The sequence below is a fragment of the Mercenaria mercenaria genome, chromosome 2, assembly GCF_021730395.1.
Source record: "Mercenaria mercenaria strain notata chromosome 2, MADL_Memer_1, whole genome shotgun sequence".
Lineage (NCBI taxonomy): Eukaryota > Metazoa > Mollusca > Bivalvia > Venerida > Veneridae > Mercenaria > Mercenaria mercenaria.
In genome coordinates, this window is record NC_069362.1 from 39,802,408 (window position 1) to 39,823,496 (window position 21,089).

Sequence of the window (21,089 nt, forward strand, 5' to 3'; positions counted from 1 at the left end):
TAAAGGTCCGATGAAAGAAGACAGATCACCTAACTACCAAGAACCGCTTTTTATGATGTTAATCACAGTTCCGTCAGACCGTAACATCCCACAGTATAGCACTAAGTTAGGTATAAGAAATATTTAGAAAATTAACTTAAACCCTTCTATTTTCAAGTGAGGATTTGTAGGTATAGTTTCAAACAGCAAGGAGGTTGTTTACAAATATTTAGGCTGAACTCATGCAGAAATTTGTAATTTACATATTAACCTTTCTACGCACTTTATTATATGGAAACTTCAGATTTATTATTAGCATTTTCCAAAGTTGTATCTTTATCAATTACGTTAAAGTAATTAAAGCCAGAAAAATAGCTCATTTCCTTCACGGGTCTACGACCTTGCTACGTGTGCAGGGATTACAACAAACACTCTTGCTTTCATAAGGGATTCACGCTGCTGTTATTTTTCTTACGCTTAATTAACCGTGTAAGTGTTTTACAATTTTATTTGAATTCTATAAACAAAAGTTAATTACAGACAATAATGATTTTGTAATGGGTCTTAGTGTTTGCTTGTTTCAAGGTTTTGTAAAGTTGTTTGATGCTGTATTCGTATTCAGAATAGGTTCGATTTTCTTCATGATAGGAAGCCATCCAGCTGGCTTACGGAAGGTCGGTGGTTCTACCCAGGTGCCCGCTCGTGATGAAATAGTGCACGGACGGGCACCTGGGGTCTTCCTCCACCATTAAAGCTGGAAAGTCGCCATATGACCTAAAATTGTGTCGGTGCGACGTTAAACCCAACCAAAAAAAAAAAAGATTCGATTTACAAAACCTTATTAATTTGCAATGGTTAAAAAGAAATCTGCCACCAGCCAAATGGATAACGAGTCCTGCAAGGAGTATAACAGTAAGATTTAATGATTTTGGTGCCGTTCTTTTTAGAAGAAACTAGCAGCAGGTTCTTACCATTTTGCACAAAATCTTAATTCTTTCATATGTGAGATTTTTAACTATGAACCCGGTCGTATTTTTATTCATTTTTGCTATTTTGTGTTCAATATATTCTATATGTTCTATTTATTTTATATATTTAACGGCGCCATTCCTTCTAATTAACTGCTTTTGGTAGATCGTTAAAGTAATTAGCAAAACAGTTTCATTTTAAACAATTAACAAAAATAAGAAATGACACTAGTTTGCATTCAAAATTTCAGAACATTGGAACGGTTTAGTTTCATTTTATACATGTTTGAAAAAAAAGAATGACATTGATGTAGTAGTTTATGTTATCTAATTTCTTAAAGGAATTACTTCGCGTGATATGCATTCATTTGTCTTTTGTTTGGCACTTGCGTTTCATTTACACTTCAAAGAAAGGACTGTAATTTTTGCACACTACCCATGGTTATTCTCTGAAGTAGGCAAGGATGACAGATCTACCAATTATGACACGATAAGACTGTACTGAGATTTACAGAGATCTGTAAGCAAGTCTGGTCATATATATACCACGCATGCTTATCACTGAAATTTTCAAAGCAATCATGGAAATCGTTGAAGAATTTTTTATATGTTTCATCTCTTTTGTTCCCTTTAATAAATGAATTATTTTTGCATTTGCATATTTCCTAGGCTTCTTTAAAAAGCTGCTATATCGGCAAGTTGTGTAGCTTTGGCAAATAGAAGTAAAATTTCTGTAGATGTAATGAATAAAAATGTAGAAATATTGTCTTTTATTGTGGGCGATGTCTTACCGACCTGTAAAAAAAGTGATATCATTTATGGGAGAATGATTTATTGACTGAATATGTAATATTGATCAAGGGAGTTGTCCGAGGTTGATGTCACATTATGCAGGTCGATAAATTCTTATATCGGCTGAACCTACTACTTGAAGCGAACAAATGTTTCATAACTAAATCCACCACATTGCCCTTTAATGTAACTTTAGAAAAAAAAAACACACGAAGCGGTTGGTCAAGCGTTTCCAGAAATTTGGTCTTATATCATATTGCTACGATGTCAAACTGTAATGACGTCACTGCTGAAGTTTGATAAGCGTTTTCTACGCTTTCGAGTCAACACGACGTTTTTGATCATAAATTGTAATACAATTTGTAAGAAAACCCGCCGAAAGCATATAATAACAAGCCTAAAAAATAGCCTGTCTGTGCAGGGAGATTCATATGAAGAGACGACGTGAAAATTGCCTTGATCGTATGAATAAGTTTTGCATACGAAAACAAATAAACAAATACTGAATTTCTTTGACACGTATGATAGACTAAAGATTATATCAAATAGATAAAATATTTTATTAAATATTCGTTGCATCTGTTTCCTTTTTTCATTAACTCTATGTAAATATTTTAATTAGTAACATATGCAAGTATTTCTTCACAGCCTGTCTCTGTTACGCCTATTACGACAGTAGTTCTCTTTGTCTTATTTATGTATTTTATAATAGCATATGAATGTGTTTTCTCTAAACGGAATGTTTTAACTCAACGTCTTTCTCACGTGCCTTAACACAATTCAATTCACAAACAAATAATGTATTGATGATTGCACCTCCATGGAATATGTATTGTTGACGAAATTTTCAAATTGCTTCCCAAAGGTATGGGATTCTATTATCATAGTTAAAGAAACAATTGACATATTGTGAACTTTACTGATAGGATTACATTAAAGCCTTCCGTAAACAGAAAATCATCAAATTTAGAATGCATTGCCGCTTATTTGCAATTTGCCCATCCAATTGAGATGCACACAAGAAATTTAAATACGCTGCGTTCTTTTATCCCTTACCCTGCTAAATTTTTATAATGAACTTGTCCACCTTTCAATTTGGACAGTACCATTAACTGTTAAAAGGAGTGCATACAAATTAAAAGACACTGACTGAGTGGCGAACAGTGCAGGTCATGATCAGACTGCATGGATGTGCAGGCTGATCATGCTCTGCACTGGTCGAAAAGGCAGAATCTAACATGCCAAGCATGATATGGTTTAAGCCTCTGAATTCGCATTCGTTAATGTCATTATGGGAAATCCCGGAAACGAGACCGTTTAAAATCTTATTGGAGCATTTCTGTCATAATTATACTGTCATTTCATAAGCTATTAAACAACTACTGAGGAATTATTCATAAAAAGGTATTGAATTATTAATGAACTATACATGGACTGTAAATGAATCTATATTACGTTTGTTCTGTAAATGAAGAAACAACACCCAGAAGGGCACTGGGTTACGGTGGGTGGGGAGGTCTTTCCTCCACCACAAATAGCTGGAAAATCGACGTATGACATCTACTTCTGTCGGTGAGACATAATACCCCTTCACCTCTTACCCAACCCGCCCTCCAAAAACGTTTCTTTTCATATTTTCTTTCGCAAAAGGGAAAAGTTCGGACTGATAAACTGCTGAAATTTCATTATTTTCAAATTTATGTTCTTTGCTCCACTTGTTTTAACTACGAAATGTTGTTTCATAATTATGTACTTCGCCACAAACATATACTGTGCCATTTTAGCAACCTTGTGGCAATAACTGCTGTTATCGCTGTATGAACGATGATGTTCATTTGGAATGAAATAATTTGAATTCAAAATACGAGCAGATTTTTATTTGGTACTGTACTACCAAACAATCTTAATCTTTTATTAGAATATGTATTGTGCGTAATCAAACGAACCTTCAACATTTATTTACTTATTCGTTTTAGAAAACGTTTCTAGTAAGATAAAAGTAAAATATTCAGTCTATATATTTGCAAAATAAATCACCGTTTGACGTTAGAAATCCAATATTAGTGTTCGTTTTTGTAATCGCGGTTACAGCGATGTTAAAGTTCATAATACTAATTACAGATGCCGCGCATACATATCAAGATCTCACAAGCGGAAAATGAGAAGGAATCTCTTCAAAAAAATGTTATCAAATCTGCGTTATGGATACCTATCAGAACTCAATGAAATGTTGATGCATAGACAGCATTTAATTATAACTCTTCAAGCATGGAGCTGTGACTCAAGAAATAATGTTACAGACTTTATTCTTATAGCAGGAAATATTAATGCGTTAGTTTTATTCTTAGCAAAGGTGAATGATTGGGGTGTTTCACGTTCTTCCATGGACGCGACTTCATCGTCAGTTGAAATTGTTATGTTTTTTGTGATCGATTGCTTTTCATATTTATTAGTTTTATAAATACAACGGTGTAATTTCAAGTTTAACAAAATATAAAAAAGCGCGGTTGATGAATTGTGGCATGCATTTTATCAATGTCTTCAAATATAGAAATATAGCAAACGAGAGTTCAAACATAATCTTCTGTATTCTATATTTGATAAATATGCCTGATGTTTCCTTTTCCTAGGACAGTACATACCTAATTCTATGATTATATCCGATACTATTTGCGAGTCGCCTATTCCGTTAAGGTCGAAACAAATACTTACAAAACAAATGAATCGAGCATTCAACAGTTTGACGAGTGATGTACTTACATTTACCTCTTGTTTGATACTGACAAATTTCAAAATTTCAAAATATCTACTGACTTTGTTTAAACAGGTTTAATTATCAAATTGTATTTTTAAGTTTTGCTTTTCTCCTGAAACGTTACACTTGGTAAGATTGAAAATTTTCCCCTTTATTTCAAAATAGTTCTAGCTATAATGCCAATAATATATCAATCTTGCATAAATCAGATAATTCCATATTTCCCAACACGATTTGCATTCCACTTACACATCCATGCTGTGATGTATACAAATTTTTTTCAGTTTTACAACATCATCAAGTATTTCAACACTATATGTTTACGTGTTGCTGGATTTCCTGCTATACGCCACCCACAACATTGAAACAATTGGTATATTTTATTGTTTACATACCTTGAATATACACTTTACTGAAGGGCTTAAATGAGTAGATGAAGTTTATTATTTTTTCATCACGCTATATATAAAGCCATGCTGCTGTTTTTAACTAGAATATACATGTGTACCATATTTACAACCTGCATCTTTAACGATGATATCTGATTACTATCTGACTATTTATCATATTTTGTTTATATTTAGGCAATACAGTCCATAACTGCACAAAAAGACACCCTGTGTAATCTGTTTGGAATAATGAATTTGGACTGCTCAATTCTAACGTAAATGGCAAATCAAAAGAAGACAATCAAACTCTAAATCTAACTCTTTTACATTTAACATATTAATTATGACAAATTAAAACATTTGAAAACTTGCGTGTAAACAAATTGCACCGTATGAAACTAATTGGGATGCCATCTTGAATAAAAAAGTCTACAGCTTGTAACATTTATTTTCCGATAATATATCGACAAACATATTGATCATTGAAATAAGATGTTTTTATACATTTATGCCGTAATCACTTTCATGCGTAAGCCCGCATAAAACACGACAACAACTAGTTGATTATGATGTACACAACTTACCTAATATAAAACTTCATAACAAAGGTTTCATTTGATTCATAGAACCTCAATTAAAAACCCTACTCCAGAGTGAATGTATATTTATGATTAAACTTATTTACCTTGATTATGAAAATATAGGGACACATTTATGCAAATTAAAATATTTTAGAATGAATATAAGAAATATGTCATTTCTCCTTATGGTGCAATAATATAAATCATTGAAGGTAAAAAGGACATGGGATGAGTGTTTTCTTTTAATAGCCAGACTGATGAGACAAAATGAAATGTTTTCATATAAAATTGCGCTCGCATAAACTACGTTATTCGTCACAGATATTAAAATATTTTTTCTTTTGTTTTCAAATAAACCGATAAATGCAATATTTGTATATATACGCTTTCACATATTATAAGGTAACCATATTTTTTTTTATGTTTAGTGATGATATTCACCATCTAAACAGAAATTTTATTTCATCATTTAAAATAAAACTGTCTGTTAACGTTTAGCTAGGATTCAATGATATTTTAAACATGCCGCATATAATATAGAAGTAATTCTAATCGTCAGCGAAATGTGCCGTGCTATCGTAAACGGTGTATATGTAATAACCATAAAGTAAAATACTGTTATCAACGTAATGATATATAACGCTTACAAATTCAACCCTCAATATGCAACCAAACATAGCTTATGAACCTGGATGGACTGTAAACATTGTATACAAACATATGCCGTACACAACATAGGAGCATTTCTATATACTCACATAAATACCATATGATATCGTAAAATGTGTATATGCAATAACCAATAAATGAAATACTGTAATTAACGGAAGCTATATTTGGTTGCATACTGTCAAAAGTGGATGCAAACGAATGCTTGCAAATTACATTTTGGCATGACAACCAGTAATTTTAGAAGGGAAACCAGTCCCATGTATGCATGCTTTAGACCGATTTTAAGTATATTAACAAGCCTGTAAAGTAAAATGAGACCGAACGTAAAAACAAGTTTCGGGATTTATGCGTGTTTTGGGAAATATGTAGAGTGGATGTTAAAATAAAAATAATATCATTTTCTTACACGTTCCTGTGATTCATATTCCACTATTGCAAAAAAAGCGTAATGTCCCTACAGAATAACTGATTTTTGAAATATTTATTAAATAGTGAAATCAAGTGGCCGATGTTAAAAGGACGTGCAAAATAAAAACAAATACCGAAAAACCGCTTTTGGGGCAGAGTGAGAACTAGTTTAAATCCATCAGTAGTGCTTTTACCACAGACAAACCTTACAAGGCGTTTTTGGTGTGTTCCTTTCTCATGTACGTTTGCTACCTCTTGCTACTTTTGTGCTTTCACTATGTTACATTTATTAGCGTGTATTAAATATATGTACATAACTGGTGTGATTCATCATGTACACGTAAACTTATTTCCATGTAGAGATCTGTGTTTGAGCTTGCGTTCTTTGAATGCATTCATTCCTGATGATTTTTTTACCTTTTTTTCTTTTTGAAGAGACATTCCAGTTTTGCTACAATCAGAAACAAACGACAAAAGCTATAAATAATACTGTTGTTATTTACTATATATTTAACGTTATATCACCATCATTCAACTACTCTATAAATCAACACGTTCTTTTAGTGTTTTCTAATTCATTAATTTTTTGCAAAATAACAGCAAATATTTAATATTTAATATACATTGCAGTCTAGTGATCACTGCGGGATCAAATACATAATTAAAGCGTGCGGTACTAGTTATTTTCTGGATATTCAGACTACGTTTATTAGCAGCGAAAACTTTTTAATCGGACAAATCAAATACGACCGGTATTTTACGGAGACAGGAATGAAAGGTTACAAGATTATATTTCCATTACACTAGTCCTCTTAGAAAAACACATATAATTGATATTCAAACTACTGTCTGATAGCCACAAAGGGATTATATTGCACTCCTTTCGACTAAAGTTTTCAAGACAAGAATGAAATTCATATACACAATATCACACAGTTTGTTTAACCAAAGAGCTATCAAAATAAATAGATTGGCAACTTGAAAGCATATAGAGCAAATCTCGCTAACCTCCCGTGACAAAAAAACGAGATCTCGTTTACCGGAAGTGGCGCTTTCTCCACGCGAAATCAATTATTCATCGGTAAAATAATTATCACCGTATGACCACGCTTCTTTCGATGGCAAAAAAAAAACGTGTACTTCGTGTCTTAAGACCATTTCAAATTAAACTAATTTTGTTTTAGAAGCTAACATGTATTTTAAATGAGTTTTAAAGGTACAAATTGTAACTCCATGCTCGCCGATGTTTGTTCTTACTAAGATAACGCCGAATCACGCTCTGACACGAGCTCACGCGAGATTACAGCCAGTTGCCATTCTGTGTATTTTATACTTCTTTGGTTTAACTTACAAGAGTTTAAAACTTGAAATAGAAATAATGATGAATCTAATACAATATCCTGGTCTGTATAATAGTTACATGTAAATCATTAAAATCATTAAACTACACTCTACTAAATATCTTTATTAGAGCTATCTTTTGAACATGTCACATGAGGTTCTATAATAAATATCCATATAAACAAGGCAGACATATGTACTAGGATAGTCGCATGGAACGTTTCATTATTTCTATAATTGATTTGCAAATCACACAGCTGTGATTTTCAGTTAGACAGATGCCATTAATAACATTGTTTTCATTTTACATGTATCTTTGACCTTATGCAAAAAGCATCTAATTCTGGCCTATGGCACTCACGACATAGAAATAAGTTGTAGTCAGTGAATAACAGTTACAGTTTTAGTTTAAAAAAATTAGGCGCTTATGCATTTTTTTTTCAAATTTCACAATGTTGATAAAAAGTATTACGTACTAACCATCAAAATAGCAAGCTTAATAAATATATTGTAAAAATAATTTAGTGATATAGCAGTTTAATGCATTGTTGTGAAATGGCTATAATTAATGTGTTTATTTTTTTCTCCTGTTAGTTGCGTTTATTATTAAATAATTATTTTATAATTATGCCATTGGTATATTTCGAAATAATTTGCTAACCGTGGCCGTTTTAAGAGCGATAATGCCAAAATGAGGACACGCTGTATAATTGTTTCCTTATTGGATTCTTATTTCGAAAACAAAAGTATCGCGAGACTTGATATCAGCTGATGTTGTGAGTATTTTGTTGCTTATTTTAACAAGGCAGTCCATTGCACTAAAAAAAGCAACACCAGTGCATATCGTACTTTCAGAGTTGTATGTGTTTAGGAACAAGATTTACATTTATACTTAGTTTAAACTTGCTGTCCTTTTCTTCATATTGTATCTTAGCCAATTCTCGTTATTTGCTTGTTTGTTTGGCATTGATGTTTTCGTTTTACGGTTAAGTTCAGTTTGTGGAGATTAACAGCAAATTGTGATTCTTTGATGTAGGCCCGAATGATGGATCTACAGTAAATGAATACAAGATAAAGTTATACAAAAAGTCCATGAGGATGTTTCTGCACTCAAAATGATTTAATTGTGGATTTAGAGGTTTTAGCTGTAAGCAACAGAAATAGAAATGTTCAAAAATATGCAGATTTGTTGTTATATACAGTATATGTAAATAAGCATGTTGTTTATACCATACCTATTGAATTAGTAATATCATGACAAGATTGTTAAACAGTAATACGCCATTACGCACTGATCAAAATATTGCACTATTTAGAGAATGTTTAAGAAAAGTTAGGTGGAAAGTTATCAGTAATAGATCTTTCAACATATAGTATGTAGTAATATAACTGCATTTTTTCTGTCTTCTAAACTACCTTAAAAAAGTTTGTAACAGTCGTCCCTGAAATATTGATAACAAATGCCATTTTATATTTTATTGCTGCAGCAAGATAATATGTAGTTATATTTTCTGGAAAAAGTAGTCTAAGCGTAATACAGCGGAATGTTTACAAAAGCGATCCATGTAATTGTACTGTCACAGTTACATTTTCAAGAGCGTATGTCAGTTTATAGTTTCAGTATCGCAAAATTAAAAGAAAAGATTAAATCAGGCATCGAATGAAATATGCATTTCTTCTCCACACATTATTCCTGTAATAAATGTGCCTACGAATGGAAAGCATTCTGACGATACATGTTTATCTATATCCCATTTTTTCTGTTACATTCTTGATACTTGACTTTACAAAACTAAAATGTCACTTTTTATGGCATAAGTTTTTGTTTATAATTCCAACCTCACTCGCTTTTATGGTCTAACATTGTTTCCGCTAAAGATTGTTTTGCATGGATTTTTATGTCATGATTGATAAAGTAAGTAGGCAGTAGGTGTGATCAAGTTGTACATGTACCACTATTTCACCTCGAAACCAAGATTCGTGAATTTGAGACCTAGCTGTTCTAACTGAAACTAATAACAATGGGATAAAAGTCCCGTGTATAAAAGCTTTACACTATATGCACTTAAAGAACCAGAGCAGCTTCAGGAAGTATGAGTGTTTTCCGTATCTTGCACTTTTTTACAACCAAAATTACTGAGTCTTCAGAAGGTGTTGTTCTTATGGCCATGGTATTGGAAAATATTAAACTGGTTTTCTAAAGATATTATCAAATAATACTCTCAGTTGATGTTTGAATAAATCATTGTTTGCGAAAGGGAAAGAGAAAATCTAGATCCGATATAGTTGATCTACTATTCGGCTGTAAATACCATCAGAAAAGATACACATGTCAATCAAACTTTGTAGCAATTTCAAATCATATTACCTGTTAAAATATTTGAGAGGTCCCTACTATAATGTCGAACTTTTCTTGAATTTAACGTAAGGATCGTAAAGCAAAAACAACATTCTCCCGATATTATTTTGCAACACATGTTCACTTACAAAATATTTTACCGGCCATAAAATGAAGAGTGCCGTTGAATTACTTTTATGCAAGAGCAGGTATATCATACACACATGTTCACTTTCAAATATTTTACCGGCCATAAAATGAAGAGTGCCGTTGAATTACTTTTATGCAAGAGCAGGTATATCATACACACATGTTCACTTCAAATATTTTATCGGCCATTAAATGAAGGGTGCTGTTGAATTACTTTCATGCGAAAGCAGGTATAATCATACAAACAAAAGTGAAAAAAAAAGAATCACTTTAAATTTACGACTGAGCAAAAAAAAAAAACAACAACGAAATGCACATCTTAGTTTAGAAACATAGTGAGAGGCGAATGGCAGAATTCATGCTATAAACATGTTTTATACCTATGTTTATATTCTAACAACATTAACTCAAAAAAAAATTAATAGTACGTCAAGAAGCCTCCCAAGCAGCTGTAATAAGAATTTAAAGCCGCACAAAGTAGAATCATGTTAGGATAAAGTGTACAAAATTTATTATATTGGAAACGACATTGATTCGCTACATACTTATGACAATATCATTGCTTTTCCCCGTATAATTTTGTATACTTATGTTGTTTTGGTTCCTTTCAATGATAGCAATTATCTGTAAAATGTGATGTAAAGAAGATATTAATATATTTTAAAGAATGTAACATGTAAACATTTGAATCAATGTGAACAATTTTACAACATGATGGCTTTAATGTAATGTAGCTAAGTATAGCAGGCAATAAATTTCCATTTGTCTTATTAATTATAACAAAAATGAAAAACTGTAAAATAATTTCATTCCGTGAGCATGAAGTTTTGAGGTTTTTACAAAAACGCCTCTTTCGTATGTATATCTACTCGTTGATTTCAATTTTTAACAAAAAATAAATGGGAACGGTTAGACTCAGTCAAAAAATAAGTCCACCGTGAATACTGGTGACTTAACAGTATTAATTATTCAGAAATATGCTTAAGTTACTGCATTGTAGCCAACCAGAACAGGAATGTACTGGAAAAGTAATTGTTTAATAATGTTATCAGAAAATTATTAAAACAAAGTGATAGAAGTTTATATTTGCTTACATTTTACTTAATGATGCATTGAAAATATATTTGCCTTAATTCTACAATAAAAAACGATGATACAAGCATTCCCAGATGCAGAAAATAATATTCATACATTGCGTTTCTACGAAACAAAAAATTTATATTGCCTAGATAAGAAAAAATAACAAGCTAGAGGAATTATGAAAAAAAAACATATCTCATTAGGATTTCTTAAATTGTTGTGCAAAGCTTAATACGTTATTCCTTACATATCTGTACAACGCTGATCTTTTTGAAAAAAAAAAAGAAAATTATCAAAGTGATGAGAGAACTACATAAAACATTATATACACACAATATATTTGATGTAAATACTTATGGGAAATCAAGGCCGCAAGTACAATAACTGATATTTAACTACCGTAACGCATAATGTTGGAATCTTTTTTTTAAGAATATTAGTTATCAGAAGGAACCAATCATGTGGATCAACATTGACTACAGTTGCTTTATACATATATGTATGTATGTATCTTTCTATGGTTCAAGGTACGGTTTGTGAGTTACTAGTTAGGGTTAGTACGCTTCGGCGAGTTACTTTGAAAACAGTTTCTCGAAAGCCGGAAATATCCATCCACTCCTACAACCAGTGATCGATTCTTTTTCTTGCATAATAGACTAAGTAGACTTCAAATATTAAAAGAAATAAAATATAAGTAATGTTTTTCTTTAAAGTACATTTTATTATAAATTATACTGAATGTAACAAGACCACGCACAATATTGGCTGACAGCGTATACATGTCTGATAAACTAATAAATATTTAAAGTTTAAAACAGAAAATATCGTGTATTGTCCCGTTTTGATAGATTTCATTTGATAATTGATAATTTACATCACATTGACAACAAATTTAGACCAAATCCATGATCTGGAAAGAACGAAATCAATATTTTGTTTGGAAATGCAACATCGCTGTAAAAAAAAGCAAGTCGTAAAGAACTAGCCTGTAGAATTTTTTTTTTGCTTGATTATTCGGAGAATTATATAAATCTATTGTACTCATCAGTTGGTCGGCATCCGAACAGGTTTTCCAATAAGGTCAGTTTTTTTGTACAAAAGTTAGAATCTCGGTAACCACTCGTGGGAATTGATTGCCACACACTTGTTCACTGTTATAATATGAAATGCAATGCAAAGGCATATGAGCCGCGCCATGAGAAAACCAACATAGAGCGTTTGCGACCAGCACGGATCAAGACCAGCCTGCGCATCCGTGCAGTCTGGTCAGGACGCATGCTGTTCGCTAATGGTTTTTCTAATCGCAATAGGCTTTGAAAGCGAACAGCATGGATCCTGACCAGACTGCGCGGATGTGCAGGTTGGTCTGGATCCATACTGGTCGCAAACGCACTATGTTGGTTTTCTCATATCCCTTATCCGAATTTGTAATGTGTGTTTAAGCCGGTAGTTTCGTAATTATTTGTGCATTATACATTTATGTAACACTATAAGGTACAGTGCATAGATCCCACTTCACTTTAAATTGCTTTCTCACAAAGTTGTGCCTCTTTTCTCGTTCTGTATAACTTTTTTTGTGAAAGGCTGTTGAAAAGCTAAGCGTTGCTGGTGTTTTATCTTTTTCGGATATCTACTCACTCTAAAATTTCGATTTCACTATTTTAATTTGATCTTGCAAAAAGCGTGCACGGTTATGTATCATAAAAAGCATGTGTTACTCATTGCGAGTTACGTGAAGATTGTCGTACAGGCATGTCATTAAATTATTAACCAAATAAAGAGTTTACTAGTGCATTTTGAAAATATCAACATTATACATATTATATGGTCTATGGTCTATGGATAAAAAGTTTTTTTGTAAAACAAAATCTGTATATACAGAAGTTTTGTTCAGTATAGTAGCATAAGATTTGACGAGTTCATTCAAGAATTACAGCACGGGAGTCATCTTACCTGGGTTCTAAGACGACTTTTCCCAACACCGACAAACACACGGCTTGCAAGAAAAGATATTATGCCACATTTATTTAATGGTATAATTTGTAACAGTATTAAACTGCTCAAAAGAAATTACAAAATATGCATAATGTACAGGAGTGATTTGAACGTCGCTGACATCAAAGAAGCTTACTTTGTGTGTTCATTGAGCATAACTTGCACCTCAAAGATTATTGTTAGACATTCCGCATATATTACAACAAGTAATTTTCCGTAAATCAGTTGAATAATACAGCAATATTGCTCTACTGTTAATAAAAATGTTACATAATTGTAAGACCGTTTCATTTTCTTTAATATTAAGTTGTGTGTTTTGAAAAAAAAAGATGACGATTCTGGTTAGTTCGCTTGTAGGTTTGTTTAAGTCGTAATGTAAAATCTAAGATATTTCACAACTATTATTTTCATATCAAAATGTCGATGACAAGCGACATTGTATTGTAAAAAAACGTTTTGAAAGTGCAAAACATACGATTCCATTCGAAACATATTATTTTAGGGCAGAAGGATGTGTAATCAAAATATAATTGCAATTTGAAATATTTAATGGTAGCATTACTAAGCTGTATGGACTAAATGGAATGGTTTTAACCGTAAGTCTTCTTTTCATAACATTGAGAGGGCTTAATATGTGTTGACACAAAAAGCATGACAGTGATGCAGTACTTTCTGGTTGGGTGTCTGTTTTCTTAATTGAATGACATAGCTTTGCCAAATTTCTGTCGTTAGTTTGTTTGGCATTCTTAATTCAATTTGTAAAAGATCGAAACATTTTGTACACTCACAGGATTCTTTGCAGTAGGCAGGGATGATTGATTAGCAGTACATGAATACAGGATAATTTCGTTTTTTCATTTTTTGTATTGTAGATGCAGCGAACATTAACCCTTTCAGAGAATTATGTCTACATTCATAATATATATTGAGACATCAGACACAAGTTTAAACGAATTTACTGAATTTTTTATCTTATCAATCAAATAGACATTTAAATCATTTAAAAATGTAGAAAAAGATTCGATACGGTGTAAATGGTGACTTTCTTACGTTTTTAAATGCGACAACCCTTTCAATGACACTTTTTAAGATACTTAATATTTTATGATGACTGTGTTATTAATTAATATGTTCATATACTCGTCAAGGTATACTTAACAAGGCTTTCCTATAATGTCTCTTTGTATACCCGTGATTCTAGTACACTTTCAAAGGACTGTATAATCAATTTAATCACCAACAATTTTAAACTATTACATTCATTTACTGCTAATTGTCGTAAAATGAAATGTTAAATACTTGAATGTATATTTCTTCTTGACTACAGTATCATCAAAACATTGTTAACAAGAAAGTTATAACCCATATGTTATATATTGACGATTGCGTTATAAATATACACTTGGACAAGAGCAAATCTTTAGCCCTGAATTTAGGGATACCAAAAAGAGAAGATATGGTTTTTTTTACGGTATACTCAGCACAACAGCACTGCCATTAATGAACATGATTGTTTATTGCTAAATCTATAAAGGCTGCCGAATTATAGAAACCACTGCACTAGTGAAGGCCAAGCTCCTTGGAAATAAAATTCAATTGGCAAAAAATATAGAAACATCAAAATTTCCATACAATGACCAGGAACACAATCACAGATACAAGATCAAATTATTGACCATAGCCACTAAAAAAATAATACATGTAAACAAACATTCAGACATCTCGAATAATCAATTTACAATGCTGCACTCTGTCCCAGTATGTGGAACTACATGCAGCCACCTCACTCCACATCGGCACCTTACAACTGTAAAAGTAAGCAATGCCACCAGAGACAGAGAAACCATTTACATCACTACATATAGGTAAAACAAGAAAAAAACAGCATTCAAACCCAAACAACCGCATGCATGCAGCCATACATGTGCTGAAGTAAGGAAAATGAAACTGGTAATAATGCTGTTGAAACACCTAATGCGCACTGTATGAAGACACATGAAAAAAAAAAGCTTAAACAATTTTCCAGTGAAATACATTCTCAACAAATGAACAGCCCTTAAACTTTAATTTACATAACGCCATAATACAGGCAGCACAAATTGCTAACTTAATAAAATTCATAACAGGTTGCTGAACTTCAAACCATCATTTAATCAATAATTACCAACCTAATTCTAGACAAGCAATAGGCAACATTATGCTAAACCACAAAATGTGATGCAAGCTCCCTCAGCAAAATTTAATTTGGGGAAAATATTCCTCAGAGTGGACTTTTGGTTATTTTTTAACAAAGTTCATATATTTCTAGACACAAAAGCCCCTAAATAACTACTGGATATCTGGCACATTCCAGGCTATAACTTCCTACACTCACAACATTTTAGTATATGTTCTGTTGGGCAATCTGCAGTACCGTATTTTTCATTTCAGTAATACAATATAGCCTCCGCATAAAACAAACAGCAAAGAAAACCAGGACAGCACATAAATACTAGATGACCACGGGCAACATGTCGAGCCCGTCAGCTGTCAAAAGGACTGGGAGTTGCACACGACACTCTGTCTCATTGAGGAAAACATATGCCAAATAAAAAAAAAGATTGCAAAAAGTTACAATATAGGTCATTTGTAGTAACAACAAAGGGAAGTAAACGTTAAAAAAAAATCTGTCCACACAAAAATTCTTACCAGTAAAGATAGGTCAAAATACATCTCAAAATTGGATGTAACATGCATGTTGTACTACAGAAAAGTGGTCTTGATTTTTCCCTATGACCAGTAATGAAAAAGTTACAATATAAGTTATTTACAGTAACAACAAAGGGAAGTAGTTCTAGATTTTTGCGTATGACACTCCGTCTCATGATGGTGAACAATTGTGCCAAGTTACATCAAAATCCCTCTATGCATGAAAAAGAAATGCTCCGGACAATGTCATTCTTGTATCTGACCTTTGACCTCTAAGTGTGACCTTGACCTTAGACCTAAGGACCTGGTTCTTGCGCATGACACTCTGTCTCATGGTAGTGAACATTTGTGCCAAGTTACATCAAAATCCCTCCTTGCATGAAGAAGAAATGCATGTCCTTTATCTTAGACCAAGGGACCCTATTCTTGCGCAGGACACTCCGTCTCATGATGGTGAACAATTGTGCCAAGTTTCATCAAAACCCCTCCATGCATGAAAAAGAAATGCTCCGGACAAAGTCATTATTGAATTTGACCTTTGACCTCTAAGTGTGACCTTGAACTTTGAGATAGGAACTTGGGGTTTGCGCATGACACTCCGTCTCACTGAAGGTTACATTCATGCCAAATATCAACACGATTGCTCCGTGCATGTCAAAGTGATGGTCCGGACAAACAAATCCGAACGGACGCACGCACGGATGCAGGCACTGACGCACGCACATACACCGAACAGCCATTTCGACAACTATGTCTTCGCTTCCGCAAGTGGGCTCGACAATAAGGGTATTACAGCATTCAATTGTTAATAAACAAATTACATAAATAACTAAAATTGGATTTAGAGCTGATAAAATTCTGTTCAATCAACACTTATCTAAATGCCCATTGTGATTTTACCCTCCTCCCCCAAAACCCCGCCACACTGCTAGCCGAAGGAACTAAAAGCGCACGTACGAGCTATAAATATAACAAAAAAAAATGTATCAAAATGCAGTTGTTTACATGTTTTCCCTTATAATCTAATGTAGGTGGAAACTTGAGAATGTTATGTTGTATTTAAATTCTGCTAAATGACATGTTTTATCCAGGCCCGAGCTCAACTTTTTCTCAAAATGGAAACTTTACAACAATGCCATAGTTGCAAAGGGAGGTTAAAATACCACCTTTGGTCATCAACAAAGGTAATAAGATGCTAAAATTTTAATTCCATCATGAACCCAGTGAAAAATATAATTATTTTGATATTGCAAATGCCTCTACCATATATTTCCCATAATAACCTATCAATTCCCTCAACTTCTGTGTCAGCAACAAACCAGGGGTGCGTTCGATTCGGGTAGAGTCAAGAGGAATTTTAACACTACCACCAATTAAACGCGAGTCGTGCAACACTAGTGTTGAGGCCACAAGCCAAGAACATGCTCCTCCTGTAATGGGGAGTGTAGTCAATCAAATATGCGCTCGACTTAATTCTAAATGGCAGCAGCAGTAAGTGAATGATTAGAACCGAGCTAGTACAAACTCTACCGATTGCATATTAGAATCTAAGATCACGTTGGGTGAAACAATACAGATTTTTCAAATAAGTGGAGATGGGTAGTTTCAGCTAAATGCGCTCAACTTTACCCAACTCAAAAATTACTTTGCCTGCAGTGCATATAAATTAAAACCAAAACGACTTACAAAGGGAAAATAATTTTTTTTTATTTTTTAATAATAAAAATTATAAAAAATATTGTTTGTTTGCAGTGCTCTGATATAGATGCTTTTCCCCCATTTCTGCCAACACAGACATGACAAAAATACAAACAAAGAAAATTCAAGCTGCCAATATTTAGGCTTATAATGAATAAATTATTACATTCTACAGAAAATAAGTAAATAGTTAATACAATTTTTTCTGTATGCCAGGGCTTTCTGCTAGGATTTGAACCTAGAACTCTTACTGAAGTAAGCGTGTTTCCTTATTCTACAAGAAGTAACCCCATAGCAACACAGACATTTTAGAGCATCCTAACACTTTCATTTATATAGAATATAAAAGTGCAATTAGTTCCCAAATCTGCAATAACAGATGATAACTGAAAAGACATATACAAAACGGCAACCTATATATTATATATGTGACGGTGACACTTGTAAATATATTGTAAATATTTCAAGGGAACAAAATTTAATACATCATTAACTGTTGTGATATGTGCTGATAAATTAACAACACTTGGTAGTCTGTACATGTAAAAATAGCAAAATGAACCGCGCCATGAGAAAACCAACATAGTGTGTTTGTGACCAGCATCCGTACAGTCTGGTCAGGATCATGCTGTTCGCATTCAACGCCTCTTGCAATCAGAGAAACCGTCAGTGAGCAGCATGGATTCATGCCGGCTGCAAAATCACTATTTTGGTTAGATCTATACATAGATCTCTGAATTCGGCTACCCCCTTCAAATAAAATACAATAAAATACCCCCAGTCAGATAAAATACATGTGATCAGCTGTTTAGATGGCATAGAAGCTATGATTATGAATATATTTTGGTCTTCTCAATCTCACGGTGCAGCTCAAATGAAAGTGAATTTAGTTGTTGTTGTCAATCTATAAGACCTTAGTGTCAAAATTAAAAATATGTATCATATTTATAAACAAACAGATGCGGTAACCGGATCCCTTGACCCTTATGTCTACCGGTCTGGGTATGTTATAATTTAGTAAATTTAGACTGGTAACTGGGAAAGTTACCATCAAACATGCCTCTTTCCATTTGTTTTTTTAAGAATCTACACATCTGTATGAAAAACAAATATCTATGAGGCGTTAGACTTGAACTTAGATTATAAATTAAATGATTAAATCAATTATTTTGGGATGAACTGTCAAAGCAAGAGCGAGTTGACTGGGGACGAATTGGCAGTATGCCATTATTTACGCGTATTTTTAAGACCTTCGTCTACTTAACATTAAACAAACAATGAAGAACAGCAAATCTATAACATTGAAATGAAATGGGATTTGTAACTGCCTGTATTGATTTGAACAAACCTACATTTCGTCAGAAAATAAAAATTCTCGGAAGCTTAACTCGTAGCCGCCGCCATATTTGTTTATCAAAATCCCATCAGCCAATCAGGCTACAGAAGTCGCTGGTGGTTACCTGTCGTACTTTTTCAAAAAAAAGTTCGCAGGGGACCAGTCTATGGGACTATTTCTTGTGGTATAACAGTAATATGCTAATTATGTAAAAACCTTCACACAGCTCGCCCAATCAGCTGCTTCTTGGTGCGTGATTAAAGTGCCGCCCTTTTACTCAACTTTTCCATGCACATTTTCTTAAAAAATAAACAATGGCTAAGTGGTAACTATAATATCAATAATTATGCCACAATAATGTTGTAAATATGTATTTGAAAGTATTCATGTAAAAGGATTTGCATAATGTTCACTACCTGTATTATGCCTTTATTTGATATTTTTCTCTGGCAAAAATGACAAAATTTGTAATTTTACATGCAGTCAAACTCGGTATATATTCAGTCATGTAAAAAAATAATTACAGCCCATTGTAAAGCAGACAATGAAGAACAAAGTCTTAGGGAATTATGTTGAAATTTTACCTGGTCAGTGAAATATACACAAAAATCCAAACACTATCAATTTATCCAATTTGTTCTATATCTGTTCTGTTATTTACAGTTACATAACAGGCTTCGGTGCGAAAAATGTGTGGGATTTATTCGGGTGGAGAAATCACTATCGTTTCGTATGCCGTTGCTCGCTCGTGATGCGTAAACGGTTTGGAACTGGGTTTTGAAGTAAAGTTTTTCTGAAAGATTAATCTTTTGCCGAAAGGGCGGCCAACCATTGATAAGGAAATATTGTTTTGAAACTAAAGTACGGACCTGGAAGCAATGCACATGTCAAACTGTTCTTGATCACCTTTCTCATGGCTCATTGTCACAGGAGCAAATTTTTTTTCAAAATAGCTTTTTGTCTTTTTTTTTCCTAAGAAAACATTATTATTGTAGTAAATTTAAGGTCATATGGCTCATGGACCCATACAGTATCCTAGGTACGTTACTGACACTTGTGGGGCCAATGAGACCAGAAAATGCTTCGTAAACACAAAGCCTCTGTAAAACTTATGACGCAATACATCATTTACGCAGATGCCCACAAGAAAAAAAGTCTCTGATTGGCCGCTACATATCACGTGGTACATAAATATAAACAACATAAAGTAGGTCAATATCTACTTCACACCTTATAACCAACCTTCCCTACTACAAATGACTGAAAATAATACTCTTATCCTTATTTAATAACACATAACTGCCACAACATTTCTTTTATTAACATTCATAAAAGATGTAAAATTCCCTGCCATAAAGTGTAATCATGATGATAAACACATGCACATGTCCACGGCTATGTCCAATCGTTATATAAACATCAAGCCTTACAAAAACCCTACCTTCAAGATATCAACAACATCATAAAACATAACATATACATAACAGTTCCATATATATATATATATATATATATATATATATATATATATATATATATATATATATATATATATATATATATATATATATATATATATATATATATATATACGTACCTACTCCATTTCAAACAACGTTTTCCATCTCCTTTCACTTTCACAAAAAAACTAGATAAATAAAATGGCGACTTTTCCAGTAGACACCCTACTGGAGCATGCGCATAATCCAATTCCACGTGACCGTTCAACAACCAATCAAAATGTTTCAGATATTTAATTACTTTTATAAATGGAAAATACATAAATCAAATAAACGAACATATTACATACCAACACTTTATGATAACATCTATTGATTCTCTCAATAAAATTATACTTTGGCACCTCTATGTTGCAATTACACGCCATCCTTCTTGACACATATACGCATGCGCAAAAA